Source organism: Canis lupus, chromosome 1, assembly GCF_011100685.1.
Source record: "Canis lupus familiaris isolate Mischka breed German Shepherd chromosome 1, alternate assembly UU_Cfam_GSD_1.0, whole genome shotgun sequence".
NCBI classification, from domain to species: domain Eukaryota; kingdom Metazoa; phylum Chordata; class Mammalia; order Carnivora; family Canidae; genus Canis; species Canis lupus.
The window spans coordinates 97,106,504-97,112,760 of record NC_049222.1 but is presented as its reverse complement, the minus strand read 5'-3'; the positions used below and the strand labels follow the sequence as shown (position 1 = coordinate 97,112,760).

At 49.0% G+C, this 6,257-nt stretch overlaps 1 long non-coding RNA gene across 2 annotated transcripts in view; it reads left to right on the top strand.

Annotated features, from left to right (window-relative positions):
• Window positions 1-229: 229 nt before the first annotated feature.
• The window catches only part of LOC111090787, a 28,209-nt gene continuing 22,181 nt past the window's right edge, over window positions 230-6,257 (top strand). Inside the window, exons 1-4 of one of the 2 annotated variants that reach the window (XR_005353196.1) lie at window positions 230-653; window positions 1,461-1,626; window positions 1,749-1,852; window positions 3,704-4,310. This is a non-coding gene — a long non-coding RNA (uncharacterized LOC111090787). Of the gene's footprint in view, window positions 654-1,460; window positions 1,627-1,748; window positions 1,853-3,703; window positions 4,311-6,257 lie in introns of those variants that run through there. The other variant, XR_005353197.1, reaches the window with a different exon arrangement.

Below are 6,257 nucleotides of genomic sequence, written 5' to 3'. Positions count from 1 at the left end.
AAACATGACATGAGAATAACAATAATATTCATATCAAACCAACACTGTTTCCAGGAGTTCACTAAGATCTCTTTGTTTTCAGAAATTCTGTCTGTAGGGTGATGAGCGAAAGGAGACCTGAGGACAAACAGGATGAGTCATCACACTTTCCCATACCCTTGGCTCATCGGGGTGAACATGTGTGCTTACTAATTTATGATGGGAACACATGCTCAAGGCAAGCCGCCTGTCCTCTTGGCCCTCAGGAGCTCCTGTCAGCTCTGGGGGCCCCTTTTGCGGGGCTCCTGGGCAGGTGCTGTCGGCTGTGCATGCACTTCCAGCCCAGAGCACCTGCCGCCTGTCCGGGGATCCCCAGAATAGCAGAGCACACAGGACAGAGTGCAGAGGAGTGGGGCTGACAGCCTCCGAGTGGGGCCCCCATGTGTACTTCCCACAAATGTGAGTCAGCGCGTCATCCAGCAGGGCTCCTTCCCCTGCAGCTGCCTCCAGCTCAGCTTTACTGTTTCCCTCACAGCCATTTAGAACAATTTCCCCTGCTTCTGTGCAGCCCTCTACTCAGAGTGCAGTGAGGGCGAAAGCTTGGTTAACCACAGAATGCAGCCGTAGAACACTGTCCCTCCCGCGTCAGAACGCACAGCCTGTTGTCCTGCCATGTGAGTATGCTTTCACTCACGAGAAAAAATAATTTGGGGGTGCATGGGAGGGCTCAGCAGTTGAGCGTCTGGCTTCGGCTCAGGGCATGATCCCGGGGTCCTGGGATCGAGTCCTGCACCCAGCTCCCTGCAGGGAGCCTGCTTCTCCCTCTGCCTGTGTCTCTGCCTTTCTCTGTGTGTGTCTCTCATGAATAAATACATAAAATCTTAAAAAATTAATAATTTTAGAAAGGATCCCAAATTCTTCCTTCCATTTCTAGGCTAGCCACTGTCGCACCTGTTTTAATTCCTAAATACTGTGTCCAAACAACTCTTTGTGATTCATAAGATGGCTGAACAGTGGACCTTGTCCCAGAAAGTACTGTCATCCCCATGTGTGTCTTAAGACTCCCTTACATCGCTGTTTTCAGACAGAGACCTTTGGATCCAGTTACATCATTTTGATAACTGATTTAATTGTGAATGAAGCAAAGCATCCTTAACATGGTCACATTTGTATGTTGCTTCTTTATGTCAGAGCTTCTTCTGAGGTGCTTTTGACCAAACGGGTGAGTTTTGACTTGGAAGGCTGCTGCGGGCCACGTCCTCGGGCCCGTGTGCTGATGCCTTGTGGATACAAAAGGGAAGAAGAAAAGTCTTGGGACCAACCAGATAGTCACCTATGGTCTTTATGTTATTATGGTAAAAGCATCAACATGAGGTTGACCCTGCTCATAGACTTTCACATCATTGGCGGCAGGCACAGGGCGGGTGTCAGGTTTCTAGATTCGTTCATCGTGCAAAACTGGAACTTTCTCCCTTGAATAGAGATCTCCTCTCCTCCTCCTGCCGTGGCTCCTACCTTCCCGCTCTGGTTCCCTGTGCCAACCACTCAAGGGCCCTCCTGGCAGGGGAACCATGTGTCCTTCATCCTGTATCTGCCTCGTGGTGCTGAGCCTGGCATCCTCTGGGATCATCCGAGCTGTTACATGGGGTAAGATTTCTTTCCTTAAAGCCAAATAACATTCCACTGTATCTCTTTCTTTGTCTGCCTGTCTGTCTGTCTTTTTAATCCATAATCAAGATGTAGAAATGACCTATATGTTGCATCCACAGATGAATGGATAAAAATATACTCATTAATGAAGAAATATTCCTTGGAAGCCTGGGGGTGCTACTGCTTTTAGCAGAAATGAAAAAACAAGAATCCCAAATTCCAAGTAAGTGCCGTCCTGGAAGCTGGGGCCTCCTCCTTAGCTTTGCTCTTGTCCCATGAGGGCTCTGCAGCCTTGTCCCAGCTTGGCTGCTAGAGGCTGTGACTCACCCAGCAAGCACACCTGCTCTTTCTGGAGCTGAGTCAGGAAACACCGGACACTCCCGTTGGGATCTATATTTATAGGAAATGAAAGCCGTCAATGCACAGCAGTTGTTTAGCAACACAACATGGGTCTCCTAGAAAACAAATTTTAGAGCAGCCCTCTTCAGGCCCCTCTCTCTCCTGCAGTCAGAATAGCTTTGCTCCCAGTCAACACAACAAACACAACCCTGACCCAGACAAGCGCTGAGGGCACCATGATTAGTCTCGTTCTCTAGTTAGCACATGCCCATGGAGCCGGGGCTGAGCACTGCGGATGACGGTGGCTGTGGCCGTCAGGATGCCCCCCGCTGCCTTTTATCATATGTTTTTTCCTCATTTTAGCTTCTGTGATTTTGAATATTTTATTTATTTATTTTTTGGGGGGTTGGTGAAGGGCAGAGAGAGAGGGACAAGCAGACTCCACATTGAGTGCAGAGCCCAACTTGGGGCTCGATCTCATGATCCTGAGATCATGACCTGAGCCAAAATCAAGAGTCAGACCCTTAACCTTGAGCCAGCAAGGTGCCCCATAGCTTCTGTGACTTTGTGCAAGACTGCGCTGCCCTGAGATATTTCCAAATATAATCTCCAGCTCAAATCTGAGCTTTAGGAGCACTTGATAATCCAAGTTGCTGATGAGCCACAGCCACTGAGTTTGGGCACAAATACCTAAGTCAACTCGTCCTCCATGTTCTGGACCCAGCTCCTTGCTCCTTGCTCTGCGAGTCCCAGCACTGCCCTCTTGCTCTGGGTTTTCATCATCGTCCCTCTCTGTTCGTCCACACTCACACAGCAGTTGCACTCTCCCAGCGAGACCACCAGCCCAGGGCTTGGAATCTTTCGCCCATGACCACGTTGTAGCAGAAGCATCTTGGATGATGTGAACACTGGGCTCTTCCTTGAGTGAGTGTGTGCTCTTCCTTGTTCCCAGCCTGCCTTTGCTCCTGCGGGCACTGGCCTTACCACCTGCCCCTTCCCCAGCTGCCTTCCTCCCCTTCTCTTCAACATCTCCAGCCCCTGCCCTGTGTTCTCTGCACTGCCTTCCCTTCCCTCAGCCTCACTCTACGTGTGACCTCTATAGCCCACAGATTTAGGAAGCCTCACCCATCACTCAGCTTCTCTCTCCTTCATCTGTCTTCTTGGGCAGTCACCTGTACTTAACACATTTCTGACTTCAGATGTGCATTCTCCTCCCCTTCTAGACTGGAAGTTCCGTGAGGGCCAACACTTTGATCATTGTCCTTTGGACCCAATAGAAACTGGCATGTGATAAGTGACATATAAATCCTGGATGAATGACCACATCTCTAAAACCAATACCCATTGAATATTTTTTGTAATTTGCAGAGATTCATATCTGTCTTAGGATCTGTGAATGCTTTTTTTAAAAAAAAGTTTTTGTTTATTTATTCATGAGAGACCCAGAGAGAGAGGCAGAGACACAGGCAGAGGGTGAAGCAGGCTCCCTGCAGGGAGCCTGATGTGGGACTCGATCCTGGGACCCCGGGATCACACCCTGAGCAGAAGGCAGATAGGCAAATGCTCGGCCACTGAGCCACCCAGGTGCCCCCAGGACCTACAAATATTTGTCACATCCTGTCTCTTTATCTTACTCTGGTTATTTTTATTGTGATAAGATATAAATTTGGACAGCAAGAGGTGGGAATCACCCAAGTTATAGATTTCCTTTCTTTTGTGCCCTTATTTCTTACAGAAGAGTTGCCAAATGATACATGGTTGTGACAGCTGTTGCGAGAGTTGAGTGTCCTTAGTGGTCCGTGGTGCCGGCCCGAGCTGGTCCTCTTCACCGTTACAGGGGTGGATGAGTGTCTCTGTGAACGGCCTCACGCACCAGCTGTGCTCAGGACCCTCTGCAGAGACTTTACAGGAATACATAAGGCAAGCAAATAGGCATAATTTCGAGCAAACTCAGAAAGGCTCCAAGTTTTAGGGAAGAGAATCCTGAAGATATTTTCATCATGCTGTTTACTACCAACTTCCAGTTCTTTATAAACAATGAAAATTAAAACTCTCTCTACATTTTCCCTTTTTCTGAAATTAAGAATGCAAGGTAATGTCCTTAACTTACTCCTTGCACCTGTGTGGCCTATGGGTTTAAGAGGCTGTGAGACGGGAAGCTGGTGACACAGTGCCCATGCTCACGAGGGCTGCTGCTCTAGGCCACTTGTTTGGCTTGGGGGGGGGCAGGGCTCCCCAGGGGTGCAGGCTCCAGTCTGAGGATCCTGTCTTTGGAGGCAGGTGCAAGGGTCCCAGCTATGCCTGAGGAGAGCTTGGGGGGACCCCTCCCAGAGCCACACACTCCCGTCTGCTTGCACAGAGGCGCCCCTGACAACTCAGAGGCCGATGTGCATTCGCTTTAGAGGGAAACTGTCCTGTTGCCAATATTTTAATCCATTCGTTTATAAAGCTTGCACACATTGCCCATATTCTTGGCCTCGTTTCGTGAGTAACATCTTTCAAAACGCTCGCGTCTTGGATAGTCTGAGAAGTTGATTCTGGTAAAAACTATCTGTAGCTCCACAAACAGTGCTGGTTTCTTTATCTTTTGTGTTTCTGCAAGGCGGGCTTGTAGCACCCTTATCTGGGATCTGAAAAAAAATGCAGATGATTATTTTCCTAAGTAGGTTTTGGGTAATATCATTCTCTTCTAGATGCTTTATCGAAAAAAATTTTAAAAGGGCTCCATCACTAAATGGAGCTGGGTAATTTTGCATGCACCGAGGTAGCGTTTTGGAGCTGGAGATAAGTAAACTTATTCTAAGTTTGTGGAAAGTGGTGTTTTGCACACTGCCTGACCATGGCTCCTTTTCTCACGTGCCTTCCTTGTACATCACTGACAACAGGGAATCCTGCTCTGAGAACTGCCCATCCAGACCTCCTTCACCAGAAGGACCCTCATGGATTTCTATCTCCTCCCTGTCCTTGGGCAGAGGTCACAGCAAAACTGTCTCAGGTGTGCAGATTCCCTCCACGAAGGCTCTCCTTCCCTTCATTCTGCTCCCGGGACTGGGTGCAGCTGTGACACATCTGTCCTCTGGGGTTTTGGCTATTGTGGTCCATAGTGAGATGTGGCATGCCTTAAAAACAAACGCATTTATTGGCAGGTGAGTAAAAGGGCAAACAAACAAGTAAGCCAGCCTCGTATCTATCATTTCTTAACATGTTGCTGACTTAGTGCAACTTCCTTGCTAGGGAACGCGTAACTTCTTTTTTTTTTTAAGATTTTATTTATTTATTCATGAGAGACACAGAGAGAGAGGCAGAGACACAGGCAGAGGGAGAAGCAGGCTCCCTGGGAGGAGCCCGATGCAGGACTCGATCCCAGGACCCGGGACCACGCCCTGAGCCGAAGGCAGATGCTCAACTGCCGAGCCACCCAGGCGTCCCAACGCATAACTTCTTAGTAACCCCAGAAATCTTTTTCAGGGTCTTCTCAGGATTTGGACTAATGTTCAAATGCAGGGAAACTTATCTTTGGGAATTTGTATTCTTTACGAAGGTGAGATAGATTTTCAATATTTACTCACCATTTTTCTGGCCACCATAGAGTGTCCAGTGCCCTGTGTCTTAGAACCCACGGAAATGATGTCAGTGACCAGGCCCTGAGTGAGCATGTGAGCAGCCAGATGGAAGGCCTTTGTGTTAAGTCATGCAGCTGGAAACAGGAGAACTCGATTAAAATATTGACAACTCAGCATGAGAACTTGGAACAATTCTACCCAAGTGTGAACATGCCAAACGGGAGACCAAGAGACGAATGCTCTCCGTGTGTGGCTGTCAGGGGGTTGGTGCTCCTGTGATAAACTGCACGGACAGGTCTGGCCTCCTGAGTAGAGCAGAAACACAAGAGTTCTCTTCTCCAAACTTCATTTCTGCAGGTGACAGTGCCCTTGAGTGTTGTTTCATCTGAACGCACGAGGGCGGTGTAAAATGCTTGGAGGTAGATCAGAGTGGGGAGGCACGTGACTAACCCAGACAGGCGAACCGAGCCCTGAGCAAAGAAAAGGTGCTGGATACCACCTGCCCCTGTGGAGCCTTTTCCCTTTCTGGATATTAGAGGGCTCCCATGGCCCCTAGCATCCCACCAGGTTAGGCTGAGGGGAGGCACTGTGAGGAGCTCTGATGGCTGGATCTGAGTTCCTAGCTGCTGCCCGGGTCCCACTCCTGAGGGCCCAGAGCTGATCAGACAGTGTGCTCCAAACAACCACCCTCACCGGGGGGCCCACTAACATTAGCTACTTCCTCTT